We start from the raw sequence: 26,075 nt of genomic DNA, 5'->3' as shown, positions 1-26,075 counted from the left end.
GCTCTAATCCTGGCTCTCCCAGCTGGGCAACATTGGTCAAGTTATTTAATGCTCTAAGCTTCAGTTCACTCATCTGAAAGTTGAGGATAATGCTAGCATGTGGCTCACACGGTTCTTGTGAGGACTACATGAGTTAATACATACAAAGCACTTAGGAATGCCTTGAACTTAGCAAATGCTAAATAAATGGAAGCTCAATGTTTTCTCAGATGGTAGGCAATAAGCAATAGAAGAGCCCAAACCTAGAAGTCTTTTACTACAAATGACCTTGGGAAAATCACCTAACCCCTTAAAACCTTAGTTTCTTCATTTGTAGAATAAGGAAAATAGTAATTCCTACCTGAGAAGGTGACTGTAAGGATTAAATAAGATAGTTCGTGCAAAATGTTTACAATAGTGTGTAGCATAAAAGCAGTGCTAAAAAAATAATAGGTATTTTCACAATACAATGATTCAATGAAAGCTTTCACCAACCTATTTTCTCCCTACTCACTACCTTTTACCTGTCTCTATCCCTACATCCAATAAGAAGACAAGAGTAGGGATTTATTCTTCAACATTAAATAAGGAGAGGGAGAAAAATGTTTCTAAAAGGAGGATTTAATTTACTATAGAAACAGCCAAATTTATCTAACGTGTCAGTGCATAAGTGCTGACACTTTGGAGACAGGAAAAGTAAATGCATGAGCACACTTTCAACTCACCAGCATACCATTTAGGGCCTTACTGTAGCATACTGGTAATTCTGTTAAATGCCAAACTAGCTAAGTGAACTGAAAGACATGCCTTCTGCTCATCCGCTGTTGGTGTCAGTGTACACTAGTATAAAGTATAAATTTGTTATAAAATAACCATCAAAATAAAAACCTATATACCCATTAATTTTCATTTCTTAGAAAATCATCTAATATATATGCTTCCATGTGTATAAAAATTGTTTTTACAAGTTAGTCATTGCAGCTGAATTTAACACTTTCCCTAATTCTTAGTTCAAGATTCTTGGTATTTTTTTTCTGAATCTAGTCATATGTATCTACCATTGGAGAGTTTAATGGAGAAGTGATATATTCATATTATACCTTAGAAATTAAGTAAATAATCATAAACAACTTTAAAGTATGCTATGCTAACAACTCATACAATTGCTAATTTTCTATGATAGTGCATTTCACTTAATCTTGAGCACAATTTGCTACAAGAAAAATATGTTTATGACACTTTCATGCTGTATTATACATGATGACAAATTTTGTTTTATAACATTAAACATTTGGGGAGTGATATCACCAAGATGGAGAAGTAGGTAAGTCTAGCCTCCAGGCCCCACTAAAAGAACAATTAGCTATCCACAAACAAAAAAGGCTCAAGGAGAACTCAGGAATCCACTTAAGAAATTTCAGCAAAACAGTGGAACAAAACACTCGAGAATAATTGCAGGAAAAGGGAAGGAAGAACAGCTTCATTTTGCCTGCATCGTCCCATCCCCTAGGCCAGCATTGTTCAACAAGAGGAACTTTCCAGCTAGAAAGAATTCCCCTTCTGGGAAAGGGAGGGTGGGGAGAATAACCAACTTCCCCAGTCTTTCCGGACATCACATAAAGCTTCAGTTCACTCCACCCAGAGATCAGCAAAGCTGAGATGTATAAAGGCAAGAACAAGGAGGAAAAGCAGGGTCTACCATGCAGTGGGAGCAACCACAGTTCCCATTGACCAACTCTGCAGACAACCCCAGATGCTTTAATCACCAAAGAGCCAACACAGCTGTCATGGAACCACTGCAGATTTTACTGTCTTCACCCCAAGGTATTCATGTTTGCAAACCACAAGCTACTTGAGTCCTTCCCCATTCCCCACCCTCCTTGACCCCACTGCAGCCCACAATCCTCCTCAACAGTAGCCGGTCCAAGCCTGTGTGGCTGCATGAGCACAAGACACCAGCCTAGACTTCAGTGGCTGACTCCTCCCATAATGTATGCACTTGGAGCTAGCAGCTCAAGCTGTGTACTTGCATACTGCCAGCTTATTCCCATTGCTGGTCTGCATTGTTGTATGTGCTTGTGGCAAGATCCTGTAGCCTTAGAAGTACACACTGACAGTCAAGGCCCCACACATGGTTGCGGGCCCAGATTCATCTCTATGTCTAGTCATTGACCCACACCACTGGACTTACATATAGGACTTACAGAACATGATTAGAATAAACAATCATGTATGCATTCCTGTAATCCCAGAGAGAAAAGAGAGGGAGAAAGGGACAGAAAGTTTATTTAAAGAAATAATGGCTAATAACTTCCCAAACCTGGGGAGATGTGAACATACAATTTCACAAAGGTAATAGGTCATCCTCTAATTTCAATTCAAAACAATTCTGTCCAAGTTACATTAAAATAAAGCTAGCTAAAATCAATGACAAAGAGAGAGTTTTAAAGTCAGCAAGAGAAAAAAATTTCTCTCAAACAATGGAATCCCTATGATGCTGTAAGTGGGTTTCTCAGCAAAGACTCAGCAGGCCAACAGGGAGTGCAATAATATATTTAGAGTGCTAAAAGAAAACAAACAAAAAAAAATATCAATCAAGAATATTCTACCCTGCCATGTTGTCCACCCGATGTAAAGGTGAGATAAAGACTTTCCAAAACAAAGTTCAGGGAATTCATCACCACTAGGCCTACCTTACAAGAAATGCTAAAGTGAGTTCTTCAGTCTAAAATGAGGGAAGTTAATTAGTAACATGAAACACATAAAAATATATAACAATGGTAAAAGTAAATGTGTAGTCAGATTCAGAATACTGTTACTATAATATGGTGGTGTGTTGACCACTTAATGCCAGGATAAAGGTTAAAACGATAAAAGGATAAAGGATTAAAAATAGTTCAGCTACAATAATTTCTTTGCCTTGGCTAGGTGGCTCTGTTGGTTGGAGCACTGTCCCATGCACCAAAAGGCTGTGGGTTTGTTTCCTGGTCAGGGCACATACTTAGGTTGAGGGTTCATTCTCAGGTTGGTGTGCATAAGGGAGGCAACCAACTGATGTTTCTCTCTCTTCCCCTCCCTTTCCCTCTCTAAAATCAATAAACATATCCTCAGGTGAGGATTAAAAATAATCCAGCTACTGTAATTTCTTAATGTATATACAATATTATGATATTAAAAACATAACATCGTAAGATAAGGAATAGTCCAAGATGGCAGAGGAGTAAGTGGAAGATACACTAACCCCCTGCTAGGAACAATCTGGAATTACAACTAAATTATAGAGAGATTATCCTGAATAACCAACTGAACACTAGCTGGATCAAAGTCTTACTACCAAGGACAGGCAGAAGAAACCACTTCACCACAATGAGACTGGTAGGCAGTGTGCAGAAGGCATAAGAGGGCTGGCAGGGCTCCCGTGGGCAGCAGCTGAAGTTCTAGAGGGATATTTCAGCGGCCAGCGGGTTAACCCTGAGAAGTGTGGGGTCCAAACCCCAAGCTAAGCACCCCAGCTTACAGCACCAGAGACACAAAGGAACCTAAATAACATCCAGCTGTGAAAAGCAACAGGGTTTCTGTCTGCACAGGAGAGACAATGGAGGCTGGAGGCACAGAGAGCTTCTTAAAGGGCCAATGCACAAAATTTCATTTGCAGCCACTTACCCTGGGCTATAGCAGAGGGAAGGCAAACTGGGCTAGAGACACTGGAGGAGAATCTGGGGTTGGTGGCTCTGGGGAGAGAACTGAGGGAACAGCTGCCAGAATCCCTATGCTAAGTCATTCCCCATACTGAAGAAGCCATCTTTCTTAGGCATAGCACTCTCTTCCAAGTGGCATCAGCCTGAGGGGAGGTATTAGCCCACCTCAGGAATAACTCTGCATTACTTTGTGGTACTTAAGCCAGGATGCTAATTATAACTTACGGATATAGCACTGATTGGTTTAACAAATAATGTGGAAAATACAAAGAAGAGCCAAAATGACAATACAAAGAAACAGACTAAAATGAAAGAACAGGAGAATTCTCCAGAAGAAGAACTAGATAAAATGGAGGCTACGAATGTATTAGATAGAGAGTTTAGAGTAAAGATTATAAAGATACTCAACAGCATGAAAAAAGACATAGAAACCATGAAAAATGGCCAGTTAGAAATAAAGAATGCAATATCTGAGAGAAATGATACCCTGGAAGGAATAAACAGGAGGTTACATGAAGCAGAGCATCGAATCAGCAATTGGAAGAATAAAAACACCTAGTAGAGCAGCAAAACGAAAAAAGAATTTTTGAAAAATCAGGAGAGCTTAAGAAACTTTTTGGACAACATGAAGTGTAACAACATCCACATCATGGCAATACCAGAAGGAAAAACAAGCTAGCAAGGGATTGAGAACATATTTGAAGAAACAATGACTGAAAACTTCCCAAACCTGAAGGAAAAAGACACATAAGTCCAGGAAGCACAAAGAGTCCAAACAAGCTGGACCCAAAGAGGACTACACTGAGACACCTCATAATTAAAATGTCAAGGATTAACAAGAAGGAAAGAATCCTAAACGTTGCAAGGGAAATGCAGGTAGTTACATACAAGTGAGCACGATTAGACTGTCGTCTTATTTCTCAACAGAAACATTTCAGGCCAGAAGGAAATGGCATGAAATATTCGAGGTAATGAAAAACAAGGACCTACAATCAAAGCTACTTTACCCAGCAAAGCTATAATTTAAAATCAAAGGAGAAATAAGGAGCTTCCCAGGCAATAAAAAGCTAAGGAGTATGTTAACACCAGTACTGCAACAAATGTTAAAGGGCTTGCTTCAAAAAGAAGAAAAAGAGAAAGAAAAAAAAGGAAAATAGTCTAACAATAAATGGCACCAAATATTAACTATCAATAATCACCTTAAATGTAAATGACTTAAATGCTCCAACCAAAAGACATAGGGTAACTGAACGGATAAGAAAACAAGATCCATATATATGTTGCCACCAAGAGACCCATCTCAAGTTGAAAAATACACATGGACTAAATATAAAGGGATGGAAAAGGGTTTATTTCATGCAAATGGAAAGGAAAAAGAAAGCTAGGGTAATAGTACTTATATCTGACAAAATAAGACTGTAAAATCAAGGCTATAGTAAGAAACAAAGAGACACTTCATCAATATAAAGGGAACAGTTCAACAAGCAGATATAGCCCTAGTAAACATTTATGTACCCAACATGGGGACATCAAAATATGTGAAGCAAATCTTAATGGACATAAAGGGAGAGATAGACAAAAATACAGTCATAGTTCAGGATTTTAACACCCCATTGATTTCAATAGATAGATCTTCCAGATAGAAAATTACAAGGTGACAGTGGCCTTAAACACCACACTAAATCAAATGGATTTAATTGATATCTTCAGACCATTTCACTCCAAAGCAGCACAGTATACATACTTTCTAAGTGCACATGGAATGTTTTCAAGGATCAAGCACAAGTTAGGACAAAAAACAATCTCGATAAATTTAAAAACACTGAAATCATATCAAGGATCTTAGCACTATGCTAAAAAACTAGAAATCAATCACAAGAATGCTGAAAAACATGCAAAGACATGGAAGCTAAATAACATGTTAATAAACAATGAATGGGTCAATAATGAGATCAAGCAAGAAATTGAAGATACCTTGAAACAAATGAAAATGAGGACACAATAATTGAAAAAGTGGGACACTGGAAAAGCAACCCTCAGAGGGAAATTCAGAGTAATACAGGCCTATCTCAAAAAAACAAAACAAAACAAGAAAAAAGCTCAAACAAGCAATCTAACTTCACATTTAAAGGAACTTGACAAAGGACAACCAACAAAGCCCATAGTGAGTAGAAGGAAGGAAGTAATAAAGATCAGAGTAGAAATAAATAAATAGTAGTCTAAAAAAGGACACAAAGGATGAATGAACCCAAGAGCTGGATCTTTGAAAAGATAAACAAGATTGAGAAATCTTTAACCAGACTAACAACAACAACAAAAATAAACAAAGAGAGGACCCAAATAATAAAATCAGAAATGAAAGGAGAAATAAAAACTAACAACAAAAATAAAAAGGATTGTAAGAAAATATGAACAACTATATGCCAATGAACAGGACAACCAGGATGAAATAGATAAATTCCTAGGAACATACAAACTTCCAAAATTAAATCAGGAAGAATCATAGAATCTGAATAGACAAATTACACCTAATGAAATTGAAGCAGTAGTCCAAAAACTCCCAACAAACAAAAGTCCTAGACTGGATGGCTTCACAGGTGAATTTTGCCAAACATTCCTAGAAGAACTAACACCTCTCCTCAAACTATTTCATAAAATTCAAGAGAAGGGAAGGCTCCCAAATTCACTTTACAAGGCCAGTATTATCCTAATTCCAAAAAGAAATAAAGACACTACAAAAAAAAGAAAATTATAGGCCAATATTCCTGATAAACATAAATGCTAAAATCCTCACCAAAATATTAGCAAACTGAACACAGCAACATCAAAAAGACCATACACCATAATCAAGTGGGATTTATTTGGGAATTCAGGTTGGTACATTTGCAAATCAATTAATGTGATACACCACATAAACAAAATGAAGAATAAAAAAAACCACATGATCACATCAACAGATGCAGAAAAATCATTTGATAAAATCAAGTACCCATTTATGATAAAAACTGTCAGCAATGTGGGAATAGAGGGAACATACCTAAACATAATAAAGGCCATATATGACAAACTCACTGCCAGCATCATACTTAATGAGCTAAAACTACAAGTGTTCCCCTTAGGATCAGGAACAAGACAGGGGTGTCTGTTTCGCCTCTCTTATTCAACATAATACTGGGAGTCCTAGCCACAGCAATCAGACAAGAAATAAAAGGTATCCAATTAGAAAGGAAGAAGTAAAACTGTCATTATTTGCAGATGACATATACTGTACATAGAAAACCCCAAATGTTCCACCATGAAACCACCAGAACTGATAAATGAATTCAGTAAAGTAGCAGGGTACAAAATTAATATCCAGAAATCATTTACATTTTTATATGCCAATAATGAACTATCAGAAAGGGAAATTAAGAAAAGAATCTCATTCACAATTGCTACAAAAAGAAAAAAAAATACCTAGGATTATACCTAACCAAGGATGTTAAAGACCTGTCCTTGGAAAATTATAAAACACTGAAGACAGAAATAAAAGAAGATACAAGTAAGTGGAAGCACATACCATGTTCATGGATAGCAAGAATTAACATCATTAAAATGTCCATACTTCCCAAAACCATCTGTAGATTCAATGCAATTCCTATCAAGAATCCAATGACATATTTCACAGAAGTAGAACAAATATTTCAAAAATTTATAGGGAACTACAGAAGCCCCATATAGCAACAGCTATCCTGAGAAAGAAGAGCAAAGTTGGAGAAATCACAATACCTAAAATGAAACTATAAATAAGGCCATAATAATGAAAACAGCATGGTACCAGCATAAGAACAGACATTCAGATCAATGGAACAGAATAGAGAGCCCAAAATCTTTAGCCCACATCTTTATAGTCAATAAAGTCAAAGTCAATATAGTCAAATTTACATTTGACAGAAGAAGCAAGCATATACAATGGACTAATGATTAATTATTCAACAAAAGGTGTTGGGTAAATTGGACAGATTATGTCCAGGAAAATGAAACTAGGCCACCTTCTTACACCACACAAGAACAAATTCAAAATGAACCAAACACTTAAATATTAGACCCCAAACCATAAAAATCATAGAAGAAAACAGGCAGCAAAATTCTGGACACTGCTTGTACCAGTATTTTATTCAATATATATCCCCAAGCATGGAAACAAAAGAAAAATAAACAAATGGAACTACATCAATCTAAGAAGTTTTTGTATAGCAAAGGAAATCATCAACAAAATAAAGACAACCCACAGAATGGGAGAACACATTCACTGATACATCTAATAAGGGGTTAATACTCAAAATTTATAAGGAACTTACAAAACTGAACACCAAAAAAACCCCAACCCAATTAAAAAATGAGCAAATGACCTGAATAGACACTTCTACAAAGGGGACATACAGATGGCCAATATAAAAGGATGCTCAATGTCACTAATCATCAGAGAAATGTAAATTAAAACCACAATGAGATACCATCTCACGCCCGTCAGATTTATCATTAATAAATCAATATCAACAACTGCTAGCAAGGATGTGAAGAAAGAGGGACACTCTTGCACTGTTGGTGGGAATGCAGATTGGTGTAGCCACTGTGGAAAGCAGTATGGAGATACCTCAAAAAATTAAAAATGGATCTGCCTTTTGACCCAATGGTCCTACTCCTAGGGATATATCTGGAAGGACCCAGAACACTAATTCTATAGAACATAAGCACCCCTATGCTGACTGCAGTGTTATTTACAATCATCAAGATATAGAAGCAGTCCTAGTGTCCATCAGAGATTACATAAAACAATTATGGGACATTTACATAATGGAATACTACTTGGCCATAAAAAAGAAAATTTTACCCTTTGTAAAAGCATGGATGGATCTGGAGAACACTACACTATGTGAAATAAGCCAGTTACACAAAGAGAAATACCACTGACTTCACTCATTTGTAGAATTTAATGACTGAACTAACAAGGAAAATGGGGACACACATAAAAATGGAAAGCTGAGTAACAGTTATTGGTGGGGTGCAGGTGAGGGGATGGAGGGATTGAGTAAAAAGGTAAAAGTACTCATGGACATGGACAACAGTATGGTGAATGCTCAGGGGACAGACGTATAAGGGAATGGAATGGTAATGGAAAAAATACAATAAATATTAAATAAATAGAATTTCTGGCCAAGATGGATGTGTAGGTAGACACACTGTACCTCCTTCCACAACCAAAAGAAGGACAACAAAAAATTTAAAAACAAAAAAAAAAAAACCCAGAGTTGTCAGAAAATCGAACTATGTGGAAGTATAACAACTGAAGAGTTAAAGAAGAAACATTCATACAGATTGGTAGGAGGGGCAGAGATGGGCAGCTGGGAGATGATCCATGGCACATCATCGGTTGGAGGATTGAGGAGGGCTAGGTGGCAGCTGGTGGACTGAGCGAGGTGGTGGCTGGGAGAGTGGGTGGTCCCATGCTTGAGTGTAGATAAACCAGGAGGAACAACTGGGGAGCAAGACAGAGCGCTGAACCCAGGGTTCCAGTGTGGGGAAATAAAGCCTTAAAACCTCTGACTAAAAAAATATGAGGGTTGAGGCAGTGGGAGAAGCCCAGACTCACAGGACATATTGGGGGAGAGACCCACAAGGTCCTGGAACATACACAAACCCACCCACCCAGGAATTAGCACCAGAAGGGCCCAATTTTATTGTGGGTAGCAGCAGAAGTGACTGAATGCCTGCTGAGAGTAAATCAAGTGGCATTGTTCCCTCTTGGACATCTCCCCAACATATAGCACCACAACACAGGGATGTGGATTGCCGTGTCCTGGTAAACACCTAAGGTTCCAACCCTTACTACTTAAAAGGCCACTGGGACAAAAAAAAAAAAAATGGCCCAAATGAAACAACAGATCAAAATTCCTGAAAAAATAAAACTACACGATGAAGAGATAGCCAACCTATCAGATCACAGTTCAAAACACTGGTAATCAGGATACTCACAGAATTATTTGAGTATGGTCTCAAAATAGAAGAAAAAGTAAAGGCTATACAAAGTGAAATAAAGGAAAATGTACAGAGAACCAGCAGTGACAAGAAGGAAACAGGTACTCAAATCAACAGTTTAGAGCAGAAAGAAGTAAACATTCAGTCAGAACATAATGAAGTAACAAGAATTTAAAGATATGAGGAGAGGCTTAGAAACCTCCAGGCCATCTTTAAACATTCCAACGTCCGGGTCATAGGGCTACCAGAAAGAGAAGAGGAAAAGCAAGAAATTAAAAACTTATTTGAACAAATAATGAAGAAAACTTCTCCAATCTGACAAAGGAAATAGACTTCCAAGAAGTCCAGGAAGCCCAGAGAGTCCCAAACAAGTTGAACTCAAAGAGAAACACACCTAGGCACATCATAATTAAATTACTCATGATTAAAGATAAGGAGAGAATCCCAAAAGCAGCAAGAGCAAGGAGACAGTTACCTACAAAGGAGTTCCCATCAGACTATCAGCTGATTTCTCAAAAGACACCTTGCAGGCAAGAAGGTGCTGGAAAGAAGTATTCCAAGTCATGAAAGGCAAGGACCTACACCCAAGATTACTCTATCCAGCAAAGCTTTCATTTAGAATGGAAGGGCAGATAAAGTGCTCCCCAGATAAGGTCAAGTTAAAGGAGTTCATCATTACCAAACCCTTACTGTATGAAATGTTAAAAGGACTTATCTAAGAAAAGATGATAAAAAATACAAACAGTAGAATGACAACAAACTCACAAGTATCAATACCAAACCTAAAAAAGAAAAACAAAAATGAACTAAGCAAACAACTAGAACAGGAGCAGATTCACAAAGATAGAGATCACATGGAGGGTTATAAGCAGGGATGGGTAGCGGGGAGAGAGGGAGAAAAAGTACGGGGAATAAGTTACACAAATGGTAGGTAGAAAACAGGCAAGGTTAAGAATAATATAGGGAATGGAGAAGACAAAGAACTTATATGTATGACCCATGGACATGAACTAAAGTGGGGGAATGCAGGTGGGAGGTCGTGTATAGGGCAGAGGGGAATAAAGGGGGGAAAATGAGACAAGTGTAATAGCGCAATCAATAAAATATATTTTAAAAAGATAAGGGACAAAACAAGGGTGCCCACTGTCACCATTGCTATTCAAGTGTCTGGATATCCTAACCAGAGCTATTAGGCAAGAAAAATATATAAAAAGGCATTCAATTTTGAAAAGAAGTAATTATCTCTTTTTGCTGATGACATGGTCCTGTACACAGATCCTAAACACTCGACCAAAAAAATAACAAATAAATTCAGTAAATTTAAAATATGGAACTGAAATGTAAAAATCAGTTGCATTTCCACGCCATAACAATAAACTACTTAAAAGTAAAATAATTCCACTTATGACAGTATCAAAAACAATAAATACTCAGGAGTAAACTGAACCAAGGAAGTGAAGGACTTGGGACCAGGCTACAGGCGATAGTTGGAAGGGCCTTGAATAGAGGGCCCATAGAAGCTGGATGTCCTTCAAAGAGGCTTTTGGTACCTGTTTAAAGGTTCGGAAAATGCTATTGAAGCAGAAGGAAAGGGAACCCTATTATACAGTGGGATAAAGTTTGCCAGTACGATTGCCAGTGAAAATGTGGGAAACATTGTATACACAACTATATGGTAAATTTACCTGACATTTCTAGGAGGCATGATGTAATTGCCAAGTCTCGTCTTTTAGCAGAATATGATTTAATTTTTTACGTAAATTCACCCTACAAAGTGTGGCTCCCTAAATTGGAGCAGAAACCTTAAGAACCTACATGAAAACATTCTAAGGGTTTTGTGTACAGATGTATTAAGTCAAGATTCTGAATTTAATACACTAATTTGAGTGGCTGTTAAGTAGCTCTAACAGTTTGGTTAGATGACTAAAATCCTGGCCCAAAGGGGGACTACACTAAATTACGGTGAAATGCTAGAATTGCCTTCATATACTCGAGAAACCAGTCTCCAAAGGCTTAAGGAGAGCAAACATTAAAGTGGATTTGTCCCATAGGACCAGTTTAGCTGCCCCCTGACCTGTGCCCACCAGACGAGTCCTGAGAACATTCTCTGTATGAAATGCACTCAGGAGAATAGCTTTGGCATCCTTGCAGAGCTCTGTGGTGGCTATTCTCTGTAAGTCAAGAGTGACAAAGAACTGGCCTCTCTGAATTAAGTGGAGCAAATGGCACCCTGGAGCGGCAGAGGCCAAGTAGCAACACCTTACCACCAGAAAAGGTGGGTGTGATACCACACCCACAATCACTGGACATTAATTTTGTTTGAAACTCTACCTCATAAGTATAACATATTCTATGGCATCAGACTGTGTTGGAAAAGCTTTAGAATCCCCACATATTTTACATTTCTTCCCTCACCACACCCTCAGTTATTCTTACTTTCAAGATTACCAAAGATGCAAGTTCATTCTTTCTCTATTTCTGTTCTCAACAGTTGTTCCTGCCCATCTCCAATTCTAGTGTTTTCCCCCTAAGACTAATTTCTTCATTAAAAATAATTTTTTAAAGAAAGAAGATATATGCCTATTGTTTGAAAAATCTGAACTGCAAAAAGTATATAAAGTTTTTTAAAAAATCACTTTAAGGAGGGGCTGATGTAGAACATGGAGAAAAGCAGCAAGACATTATCTTCAAATATGGATTCATGAATGTTACAATAACTGATTTTGATAATCTAACTAGGTCTTAAAATCTCATTTACTTATTTTGAGTCATTTCACTTTGGTTCTCTATCACACCAGCTCAGGGCATCAAAGAATAAAAATTTCTGAATATTGATTGTATGAGTTAAACAAAAAAAATTGCAATCAATTGTAATTTTGATCTATAATAAAGGTTAAATTTAATGTAAATGTAATTAAGAAAATAAAAATAACTGCAAGGAAGATGTTTGGGTTGACCAGACAATCCTTTGTAGCTGGTTGTCTCTCTCTCACACACACATACACACGAATAAAAGTAAACCATCTTAACAGAAGCACAGGTACTTTTAGAAAAGAGGAGGTTCTAGTCTAAGTTCATTTGGCATGTACCATCCTGTGCTTTGTTCTAGAAAATACGTAAGATAAGCTAGAATTTGCTCAGGAGAGGGAGAAAAGATAAACTATACCATATAAGGAACAGTTGAAGACACTGGAAATACTCAAGTCGGTTTGAAAAATTAGTGAGAGCAAGTCAAGAGAACTTTAAATATTTGAAAAGCTATTAAACAGTTTCCTGAAGGGGTGCTATAAGCATTTGAGGTGTGAAGGAAAAGTATTTAGAATATATGATCTTAATAACTGCACCTTAAGTGGCTTAAAAGAATTTCAAGTTTTAGAAATCAGAATCAGTACTAATGAATTTGAAAAGAGGTTAGATGTCCAATTTTCTAGCAATTTTGGCTATTCAAATAGAAATACAATGAATTGTGAGGTAGTGCATTGTTTATTAAAGTGTTTTAGTTTGATGATGGACCACTACCTTCTTGGGATATTGAAGGAAATTTTGCCTCAAGTGGGAGGCTGGGCTATGGGACCTCAAATGGTGTTTTCAATGGCAGGACAATGACTCAGAGATTTGTCACATGTTCCCCTGACAACTTTACTCACATTCCTCCTATTTAAAAAATTAAGTGCTGTGGATAATGGGCAATTAGTTTATTATGGGAAAAAAAAAAAAACAACCATCAAGAACAGGATTATTCAGTTGTAAAGAATTTTTAAAATAAAAATATAAACTGTAGTCACTCCTTACGGAGATAAAAATCCATATCACATATTCATTATAAATCCTTGTATATAAAAATTGTAATGGGGATGAGGGCGAATGAGTATTCTGGAAATAATTTTGATGATCCTACTTCTAATTACATGAAATATTTTGAGACATAAAGACAGAAAATAATGAAAACCTAGTACAACAAAAATGGAAAATAAATTTAAGTATAAATTGCTTTTATATAAACTAAGCAAATACAGAAGACTTAGAAAAGATGAAGTTATTATTAATTACAATATCAACATTTAATATAGTCAATCTTTTTAAATTTCAGACAATCTAATGGATGTATAGTGGCTTTTATTGTGGCTTAATTTGTATTTGAGTACTAACAATGCTGAGCATTTTTTGGAGCATCTTTTCATGTGCTAATTGGCCAATAGCATTTCTTCTTTAATGAAAAGTTGATATAAAATCTTCTGCTCATTTCTGAAAAATTGGGTTGTTGTCTTCCTATTATTGAGTTGTAAGAATTCATTTATTCTGGATATAATTCCTTTGTCTGATTTATGTATTTTCTACCACTCTGTTGTTTACCTTTGTTTTCTTAATCGTATCTTTCATATCTCAAACAGTTTTAACTTAATAAAGCTTAACATGTAGAAAAATGAAGCTAGAACACCTTTTTACACCACACGCAAAAATAAATTCAAAGTGGATTGAAACTTAAATGTTAGACCTGAAACCATAAAAATCCTAGAAAAAAACATAAGCAGTAGAATGTCGTTCATTGCTCATAGCAATATTTTATCAGATATATCTCCCCAAGCAAGGGAAACAAAAGAAAAAAAAAAACACATGGGACTACATCAAACTAAAAAGCTTTTACACAGCAAAGGAAATCATAAAATAAAAGTGCAACACACTACAGGAGAATGTATTCACTGATATATCTGATAAGGGGCCAATAATCAAAATTTATAAAGAACTTACAAAACTCAACATCAAAAAGCAAACAACCCAATTAAAAAAATGGGCAAAGAACCTGAACAGACATTTCTCCAAAGAGGACATACAGATGGCCAAAAGACATATGAAAAGATGCTCAACATCACTAATCATCAGAGAAATGCAAATTAAAACCACAATGAGATATCACCTCACACCTGTCAGAATGGCTATAATCAATAAATCAGCAAACAGTGCTGACGAGGATATGGACAAAGGGGAACCCTTCTGTACTGTTGGTGGGAATGCAGATCTGTGTAGCCTAGCCACTGGAAAGCAGTATGGACATACCTCAAAAAACTAGAAATGGATCTTCCTTTTGACTCAGTGATCCCACTTCTGGGAATCTATCCAAAGAAACCCAAACACTAATTCAAAAAACACAAGCATCTCTCTATTCACTGAAGCGTTATGTACAATCACCAAGATATAGAAGCAGCCCTAGTGTCCATCAGTAGATGATTAGATAAAAACAATTATGGGGCACTTACTCAATGGAATACTACTTGGCTACAAAAAAGAAAATTTTACCCTTTGTAAAAGCATGGATGGACCTGGAGAACACTATGCCAAGTGAAATAGCCAGTTAGAGAAAGACAAATACCTTATGATTTCACTCATTTATGGATCATAATGAACAAAATGAACTAACAAACAAAATAGAGACAGACTCATAGATAGAAAGTAGGAAAACAGCAAAGGTGGGGTGGGTTAGTGGGGAGAAGAATCAAGCAAAAAGGGCTCATAGACATGGACAACAGTGTGGTGACTGTTGGGGGTAGAGAGGTATAATGTGGGTAAATGGTTATGGGAAAAATACAATAAAAAATTTAAAAAAATAAGTAGTATATGTGCTTTCAGTAACTCATTAGCTAATCAATTGTGTAATTAAATATTATACTCAGAATCACATTAAAATATCTATAGAGAATACTAGTCCAATGTTAACACCTATGTTATTTTTCACTCTACTACCTATACTATTTTCCTAGGGGGAGGAAAGAGTCAAGAGACAGGACTATAAAGGGCATGTAACTCCCAATGCAGAAATGCATCCTATAAAATGCAGCAAAGGAAAACAGCTGAGTCCTTTAGACAAGGCCATTTGGAGATATGTATTACTGCTTGAGGTTATCAGCCCCATTATCAGATGAACCTAATTATTGGAAACATGTTTTTTATAATGAATATTCAAATTTATGTCCTATGACCTTCACATTTTGGTCCTAGTTCTGTTTTCTAAAACATCAAAGAAAACTTACACTCTCTATATCACTGGAATAACAGGAAATCATCATGGAGTTCTACTTAGTGGAAGAAAGCAGATAAGCAGCCATGGAATCACAAAAGGGCTAGATAAACTCTAGCTGGGTCTCCTGAAAAAGAAGCAGATCTAAAATGTTTCATTCATCATAAGGGATGATCCTGAAGGTGTTATACATGTATCTGTTTAGCAATCACCACACAGAGGTAAGGAATGTGAGTGTGACATGTTTGTAAGCATGGCAATGATTTTAACAGTTAAGTGATTTCTGAAAAATATTTGTAAGGTAGCATCAATGGTTCAAGTACCACTGCAGACACAGTGCCCCCAGCCCCTGCAAAGATGGGTTTAATTAAGTCCTCAATAACAAAACGCTGCTTAATCTGAATTATACAGTTAACTTTTTAAGTTACATGCCCAAGGAAACACACATGTTACTTTGGGGCTTATTTCTTCTCAGAATCAGATTCCCAAATAGCAAGCAATACATTAAAAAATCATTGGGTCACCGATAAGCTAATTGCTTGCTCAGCACACAATCACACAATCCTAAGCACAGATCAGTAGAGCAAACAAAAGGGGATTATTGTACATAAAGTTGAGAAGACAAACATCTTGGCTTGACAATATATATATATGTCAAGATTTAACAAGATAAATTTGGAATCCTGCTACAACCAAACTTAACCAGTGCTGAAAACACGTCTCTGGGGAAAGAGAGTGGTAACTGGGGCTGCTATCATCCTGGGAACAGGAAATTTGTACTTTGGTAGCTTGGTAACTATAGAAACTCAGCTGACAAGTTACCAAGGCAGACTGGATGAAGACTGCCATACTGATACAAGAAAATGAAATAATTTAGTGGCTCTAGGTCAAATGACTAAGGTTAACTCACCCAAGGATGAACTGTGGCCTTAAAGCCTTTTTTATATATTAATTTTTAAATTTATTTTTTGGCAGTTTAAAGATTTCTAAACCAGTAATCGTCTTTAATGTAATCAAGTATTTCTAGCTGATTCCTAACTTGTCACATTAAAAAAATATGGCCTCTGCTTTATTATTATTTTTGAAACCAATAAACTCTTTAGAAACACTTAAATTAGTTCAAACATGATGTCTTCATACTTAAGAAGTTTCAAACATAAAATTTTATTTTAATGAATTAATGAAAATGTTCATTCTATTTCATTTCATTTAAGACATAGATTCTAAAATAATCAAGCATGTTAAGTATTAAATAAATCTGTCATTAAATAAACTTCACTATAAATAGTGATCAATTATCAGCTTTCTAGCTCCTCCTAAAAATATCTTCTGCTGTTTTGTAGTTAATCGACCACTTCACTAAAGACAATAAAAATGAAATATTAAATAAATGGTAAATACACAGCAAATCACAAGATTAGAACCTGGGCAACCCTCCACCTCTTCAAGTTCTCCAATTAGGATCACGGTCTCCAATTACACTTTGGAAATTATCCCAGTAACAAGTACATTAACTATAGTTCCCATTGGTACATTTTATTCTAAATTAGCTATTCTTCTAATTAGCTTAGGAAGATTATTTTAGAGGAAGTTAAGATATAGAAGCCATTAATAATGGGAAGTACTCTGACTTGGAATAATCGGAAATGGAGAAAGAGACTTAAGAAATTGAAGAAAAGGCATGGGAATAAGTCAGATGGTTAGGGAAGTCCTCAGAGAAACAGCAGTCTCAAAACTGGGGTGGTGCACTGATATGCATAATGACACCAGTACAGATATGTGAAATCAGGGCCATCCTGGAAATTCTAGAATACAAGATTGCTGCACTAATACATAAGGAGGGTTTTGATACAATCACCAGACTAAGATAGTCTCCCCATAGTATTCTTATGTTAACAGGGGGTAGTAATGGATATTACTAAATTTATCTCTGTTAAATTCTATTATAAATCTTTATTTTAAAAAATAATTTATTTATTTATTTTTAGAGAGAGAGGAAGGGAGGGACAAATAGAGGGAAAGAAACATCAATGTGTCTTTGCCTCTCATGTGGCCTCCACTGGGACCTGGTCTGAAACCCAGGCTTGTGCCCTGAGTAGGAATCGAACCAGCGACTCTTTGGTTCCAGCCCATGATCCATCAACTCAGCTACACCAGTGAGGGCTTAATCTATCATTTCCTGATGGGCAGTGAGGCACTGTGGCAGGCATGGAGGCCTCACTGGCGTTGCACACATCGCGGCAGGAAGGCGGCTGCCTAAAGCCACTCTCCGCTGAGCTCAGCCTAATTTAATCAAAGACTCCACACAGAATTGACTTTGAAAAAATCTAAAAATAAATCACTTCAATTCACTAAATGAATGAATGAAAGCTCTAAATTTAGACATATGGGTAATATTTACCTTAAATAATATATCACATTATTCTCTCAAAAGTACTTATGTGGCCTTTATTATTCTTTTTTATTTTTATCATGTCAAAAGAACTTCAGAAAAACAATTTGTCAGAACTAATATCAAGACTAAGTAGCCAAATTTAAAGTTAAATTAAATTAGTAATGTGTATGTCAAATAATTTACAAATAATGAATAAGCCTATTTTCTGAAAACAATTTAGTTGCTTTGTTCCGAACATTTACAAATAACTCAGCTCCCTGTCCAGACTCTTCTTTACTTAAAAAGGTATCACTTCCAATATAGAAAATGAGCGCTTTTAATAAAGAAAGCTGTTAGATCCTCTAAAATTTGGGAGAAAGTTCCATTGTACTTAAGGGCTCACTGTATTTAACTTCAATAGTTCTTTTACTTATACTTACCCATAGGTCGATCAAAGAGTCACCCCTAATCAAGACTTATACTTCCCTGATGGCAGTAAGAATTTAACACAGGTCTCAAATAAACCACTCAAGATTTAATATTCTGATTATATTTCAAGTATGAATAGTCTTAATTTAATTCTTTAAAAATCAAGGCAAAAAACACAATTTAAGTAAATTAATGGCTAGAACTATACCTTCCTGCATGAATTCCCAAGTAGTGTTGACACATGAAAAGTTTTCTTTCCCAATGTTTATCATTACATTGAGTTAATGCTTCATTCAGCCTTTAACATGGTTTATGACGTGCTTTAAAAATATTCTGGCAATAATGTTGAAGAGTTGAGGTTCATTTCCAGTTATTATTAGTTGATAGTGATTAAGTCTTCGGAAATGGTAACATATAGGTTGGCACTTTGTTATATCATCTTGTTCAAAATAGTGACAGACTGGCTATAAAATTTCCAAGCTGTTTGGGAGAAAATTACATTGTACTTAGCTATTTTATTTAAATGTTAACACATGCAGAAAGTTGAGGTGACATTGTCTGATGCTTTTTCTGTTCCCTACAAATTCTTGAAATTATCCTCAGCAAACCTGAGAGACTCTGATTTTATAAACAATTTCACTGTAACTGAATCTCAACAGCAATTACTGAGCAGTCTCTGGGCAGAGCAGTTTATTAAATATCAAGAAAGGTTTCAAAAGGCAGTAGTAGTCACGGCTTACATTTCTAAAGAGCTTATAATCAAGAAAATAGAAAAATAGGAGAACCACAAATACACATATGTAAGTACAAAGAGTATGTAATTTTTATAATGAATCAGTTCTTATAACCATTGTGAAGATTCAAAGCAAAGAAAGATGAGATGTTTATAGCATAGATAGAATCAAATGGAATTATTCTATAAAAAAGTCTTATAAAAAGGTGTGAATTATAAATTCTCTCTAGACATCTCAGAACATCTTAAAAGGCCAACATTTAATTTTATTTTAATCATCTACTTTTTTTTTGTATTGAGCATTGGTGACTAGAATAAAACTAGCTTTTACGGATCACTTAATCAGGTTAAAATAATTTAATCACTATTAGAAATAGCTCTAAAGCAACTTGCATTAACTTAGCTTTTTCATCTTTCCTACCACGGTTCCACTTGGGCAGTCCTGTCACAAATCAGAACTGATACGGTGGGAATCCAGGACAGAGGATTTCAAGTCCTTTCTGAAAAACCACATAATTAATGCCCTGATGCAGCTGACACCATTAAAAACACTGAAATGCAATAAAGTTCAGAAACTTTATTGTCTAGAAATTATCACTACAGCTTCCCAAGACCAGTGAAAGTTATTTTAGACCAGTAAGTCTAAAATAAACTTTCTCAGAGTATTTCTACAATTTATAGCAAGTCAAAATCAGTTAATCTTAATCTTCTTATTTAAACAAGATTGTTATATCCCATTTGATTCCACAGAAAATGAGAGTTAACATGACTCTAAAATATTTTTCTTTCATGTACCATTTATTATTTCCTATTTTAAAATATTTTATTAAGCATATTCCCTATGCTAATTACTGTGGCTGATACAGAAATGAGTGAAACATATAAAGAGATAACGGCTACTCTGGTGCTATGGGTCACAAAACACTATTAGAGTAGACAACACTTCCTAATTTTCACATTTCTCAGGTGAAATGAGAATTACTTATACTATTTATGTTTCCTCAGGATACTAGAAACTGAAGGAACTCTAGTAACTAAGTTAAACTACTGTCTTTCAATTCACTTAATTTGCTTATTGGTGATAAAGTTTACACAGGAAAAATAAAATGATGTACCATAAAACTGTATTAATGGCAACAAATAAAAGTATTAACTCTCTCATTCCAGAGAGAATGCATGGCATTATACTATCATCATATAAATTATACTTCAACAAATTAAGAACTTCCATTCTTCAAAAACCATGTTTTAAGAATGACAAGCAAGAGAAAGGGAAAATATTTCCAAATCACATATTTGACAAAGGACTTGTATCCAAAATGTCTTATTCTGCTAGAATTACTATAAAAAATTACCATGGACTGGGTGGCTTGAAGAACAAATTCACTTCTCACAGTTCTGGAGGCTGGAAGTCCAAGTCTCCTATTGGCCTAAGGTTTTGGTTCTTGGTGAGGGCCCCTTCCTGATTTGTAGAGATCTGTCTTCTGGTTGTAGCTTCGCATGGCAGAGAGCAGGAGAAAGAAGCTCCCCAGTCTCATCTTAAGAGGGCACTAATCCCATCATGTGGGCTCCACCCTCACAACCTAATTGCCTCCCAAAGGCTCCGTCTCCAAATACCATCACATTAGGGATTCAAAATATGAATTTGGGCAAGGGGGGGACACAAGCGTATAATTCATACCACCAAATATATAAAGAACTCTCAAAACTCAACAATAAAATAACAATGAATATAAGCAAATATTTGGACAGAAACTTCATCAAAGAAGAGAAATGAATGGCAAATCAGTAAATGAAAAATAAATGTTCTACATATTAGTAACTAGGAAAAAATTAAAATAAAAATTAAAATCATAATGAAACACAGACACACACATATTAGAGTGTCTAAAGTTAGAAAGTCTGATCATAGACTAGAGTAGGGAGCAACTCATACAGTGCTGGTGGAAACATAAATGAAAAAAACCACTTAGGATGACATCTTGGCACTTTCTTAAATTTATACTTTTTAAGTTACATTTACCATATGAGCCAGGCATTTCATATCTAGGTGTTTACTCAAGAGAAATGAAAGCATATGTTTACACAAAGACATGTATAAATAAATGTTCATACCACCATTGTTTGTAATAGCCCCAAACTGGAAACTATGCAAATGTCCACCAACTAATAAATGTATTTTAAAAATGTAGTATATCTACAAGGTATACATGCTTAGGAGGAATAACTATTGACCAACACAACATGAAGAAACCTCAAGATCACTATGTGGCAAGACCAAAAGTGAGAATATACTGTATAATTCTACCACATAAAATACAAGAACATGTAAACTGATATATATAGACAGAAAGCAGATCAGTGTTTGGTTCTGGGGATGTAGGAGGGGAGCAAAGAGGATTATAAAGGGGTTCCAGGAAACTTAACAAAAATGATGAATATGTGTATTATCTTAATTATGCTGATGTTCCTGGGTCTGTCTGTATGGATGCATGTGCATATGTATGTTTGTGTTTATCGATAATGTATAAAATATACCAAACTCACACTTTAAAGAAGTACAGTTTGTGGTATGCTAATTACACTCCAATAAAATTCTTTTTAAAAAAGAAAAAAAGATGTCATCATAGGCATTTGTCTATTTGTCACTAAAAAAAGTGTAAGGTCCACAAAGACAATAAATTTTTAATCTGATTAACTATATATTCCTAATATTAATATTAATTATTAGTTAATAGTAATGTTAACTAATATTACATATTAAGTACTCAAGAAATGTTAGATAAATGAATGACAGTGAGAAAAACAGAACTATGAATCAAAAAATATACTCTGTACATTTTAACTTCAAGTACTAAGCTTATAATAAAAGTATCAATAATATCCAAAAGAAATACATGCTGAATTTACATGGGTCAAAACAGTATTAATTTTATTCTTCTACTAAAATAATTTCACTGCTTGGTCTCTTTAATATTTTTGTTGAGAATTACACAACTTTCTAAAATTTAACAATGATAACAGCAAATATATAGAGTTCACTATGTGTCAAGCACTATTCTAAGGATGTAAGATATGGTAACTTATTAAACTCTGTACAATCTTCTGAAGTAGTTTTATTTTCTTCTTGTTTATAAGAGTAGTCAGGGCTGGGATTTAGTAAAAATATCAAACCTGTATACTTCAAATGTTGCATCTATATTTCATTTAAATATATTTTCAATATTATTAGTTTATAAATCACTATTTCATCCAAGCTTTCTTATTCACAAAAGTTTTTCCCTTCTCAAACTAGAACAAGGACTTACAATTCTTTGACTACTATTTTTGGATCATAAGACGCACCTAGGTTTTAGAGAAAAATAGGAAAAAAATTTTGAAGCAAAAAATGTGGTAAAATATTTAATAAATAATATTTCACCAATGTAAATGTAAACATAACTCAACAGCAGCATTAACAACCATTATTCCCCCCAAATTTGGGAAAGGAGGGGGGGAAAAAGTACATCTTATATTGCAAAAAACACGGTACTTGTCTTATTAATTGCAACTGCCTATTAACTGCCTTTCATGCAAGATGAAAACTTTTTCGCTTCTCAATGCTAGAAATACTCAATCCACTCATAGTTTCCTCTAATTTGGAAGAAAAATGTGAACTCTTCTATCATATTCGTCCTTCCCTCCCTTCTCCCTGCCCTAAAGTCTATAACTACTGGTAGTTATAGGCTTATAACTATAACTGCACTATAGTTACCACTATAACTTCTGGAAACATGTTAAAATATTCAGATCCTGGGAGAAAACCAGACCATTGATGTTAATTAATACAAGAAGCTTAACTAATATGTGTGTATAAACATATATTTATATATCAATTTATATATTTTTATATATATATAAATTGAAAGATGGCAGTGCTGTGTTAGAAAGATGAGTTTTGAGAAGGAATAACGGGAATCTATAAAACTATAAGGAGTGACAGATTCTAGAAAGCCTTAAGTAAAATATGGCATAATTAGTAACTGAAATTAAGATACTTGGAGAGCATATCTCTAACTCTAGAACTTGATAACAAGTAGGAAAATAATATATTTCTAAACCACATAGTTTGATATTTGAGTTCTAGTCACAATAGTTTTCCATTTGTTATCTTCTTATTTTATACATCAATGGGAATGTATGATTCATCTTATTAAACCTTCCATACCACAAATTTCGATACCAAGGAGCAATGTACATACCATTCATGTTGAAATTAAAACAAAAAGTTTCATATTTATTTATAATATGTTTATATGCTAATTTTGGTCAATAAATAAGCACACAAAAGAATGACAGTTTGCAGGAGAAAAATGGCCTTTTACACACTTGAGAAGATGCTGAAACTCACTAGTAATGAGGGTGCAAAGTTACAATAATATATGTACACACTATTTTTTTTTACCTGCCAGATTACAAATAACCAATCAGAACACATATGCTGTTGGTGAGGATTTGGAAAAACAGACACTTCCAAGCATTACTCATAGAAGTGAAAGTGGTACAGTATTTATAGAGGACAACTTGACAATATTTATCAAAAGTACAAACACATTTACTATTTGATGTAGTATGATGAAGATTAAAAATTTACCCTGCATGAGTGCCAGGAGACAGCTTCCTCCTCGGCAATCTCCAGAGGCCAGGCAGCAGTACTGCATGCACCCTCTCTGCGCCCTCCCCTACACAGGGCCACAAAGCAGTGAAGCAGGTTGTCCTGCCTGGTGATTACCTAAGACTCCACCCCACACAATTTACAGGTGCGTTTTCTACAACAGGCCACACTACTAAGACAGGGAGTCAAAGTAGCTCTACCTAATAAACAGAAACAAACAAAGGAAGGCTGCCAAATTGAGGAGACAAAGAAATATGGCCCAAATGAAAGAACAGAACAAAACTGCAAGAAAAGAACTAAACAAAATGAAGATAACCAACCTATCAGATGCAGAGTTCAAAACACTGGTATCAGTATGCTCAAAGAACTCATGAGGTACTGCAAAAATATAAGAAAGGATCCAGGCAGAAATGAGGGTTACATTAAGAGAAATAAGGAAAAATCTACAGGGAACTAACAAAGAAGAATAAAGCATTCAATCAAAAGAGCAAGAAGAAAAAGGAATTTAAAAAACAAACAAACCAAGAATAGAATGAGGAGCCTCTGGGACATCTCCGAAAGTATCAACATCTGAATCATAGGGGTGTCAGAATAAGAGGAAGAGGAAGAAATTGAAAACTTAATTGAAAAAATAATGAAAGAAAACTTCCCTAATTTGGCAAAGGAATAGACATACAAGCCCAGGACCCACAGAGTCCCAAAGAAGTTGGACCCAAAGAGGACCACACCAAGGGACATTATAATTAAAATGCCAAAGGTTAAACATAAAGAGAGAATCTTAAAAGCAGCAAGAGAAAAGGAGAGAGTTACCTACAAAGGAGTTCCCATAAGACTGTCAGTTGATTTCTCAAAAGAAACCTTGCAGGCAAGAAGGGGCTGGCAAGAAGTATTGGAAGTCATGAAAGGCAAGGACCTATATCCAAAATTACTCTATCTAGCAAAGCTTTCATTTAAAATTGAAGGGCAGATAGAGTAATTCCCAGACAAGATAAAACTAAAAGAGCTCATCAGCACCAAGCCATTATTACATGAAATGTTAAAGGGAACTATAGAAGACAAGAAGATCAAAACTATGAACATTAAAATAGCAACAAATTCACAACTATTAATAACAATCTATAAAACAAACTAAGCAAACAAGCAGAACAGGAAAAGAATCAAAGATAATGTAGATCGTATGGAGGGTTTTCCACTGGGAGGCACAAGGGGGAGAATCGGAAAAAAAGGTGCAGGGAATAAAAAGTACAAATTGGCAAGTACAAAATAGACAGGGGGATGTTAAGTACAGTATAGGAAATGGAGTAGCCAAAGAACTTCCATGCATGACCCATGGACATAAACTAAGGGAAGGGACTGCTGGAGGGAATGGGGGGTACCAGGAGGAGGGGACAAAGTGGGGAAAATTGGGACAACTGTAATAGCATATTCAATAAAATATATTTAAAAAATTTTCCCTGCATATTGTACTTGCAGAGATACAAAATACCACATGTACGGAGCTATTCACTGTAACATTATTGGTTTATTAAAATATTTTGACATTACAAAGTCTGTCACATATACACATTAGTATCCTATTCAGACATAAGAAAGAGAATGCTCTGCATCTCAATAAAGATCTCCAGTATATCTTAGGAGGAAATGTCAACATATGTAACAGTGTAAATATGTTACCTCTACATAAGATAAAACACATGTATGTGTGTTTTCTCGTCTACCCTAGACCCTATTAAAACAAACAGAAATTTTATAAAAGTTGTTTTCTGTCGGAAGTGGTGGGGGTAGGCTAAATAGGAATGAAAATGGGAGTCATATGTTAGAAAATATTTTTATATTGTTTTGTATATATTATCTCCTCAAAATAAACTACAAAGAAACACTCTCTATAACACTCTGCCATGAACATTTACAAAAATGTACTAAAGAATGTGATATATGATAGTGAATTATTGGGGGAAATATCATTTTTCCTGACAGTAAACTCAGTGCAAGTACTGCCATAACAAGTAAAACTGATTAAACATTCAATTCTGTAATTCAGGTTCTCAACAGCTCTGTATTTTCCTTTGCTAAAAGGCCACTAACAAAGGGCAGAAAAAGCACTGCAGACAAATCAGAGATGACAGAAAAACATACCATAAAACATAATGTTTGCTAGAGTCTGATACAAAGACCAT

The 26,075-nt window shown here is 35.3% G+C and overlaps 1 protein-coding gene across 3 annotated transcripts in view; it reads right to left on the bottom strand.

The window, feature by feature from the left end:
* The window catches only part of NECTIN3 (nectin cell adhesion molecule 3), a 125,757-nt gene that overhangs the window by 20,563 nt on the left and 79,119 nt on the right, over positions 1 to 26,075 (bottom strand). The gene's annotated exons all lie outside the window — the stretch shown is intronic.

This window comes from Phyllostomus discolor, chromosome 2, assembly GCF_004126475.2.
Source record: "Phyllostomus discolor isolate MPI-MPIP mPhyDis1 chromosome 2, mPhyDis1.pri.v3, whole genome shotgun sequence".
NCBI lineage: Eukaryota > Metazoa > Chordata > Mammalia > Chiroptera > Phyllostomidae > Phyllostomus > Phyllostomus discolor.
Note: the sequence above shows the minus strand (reverse complement) of the source record. Positions and strands in the feature narration are given on the sequence as shown.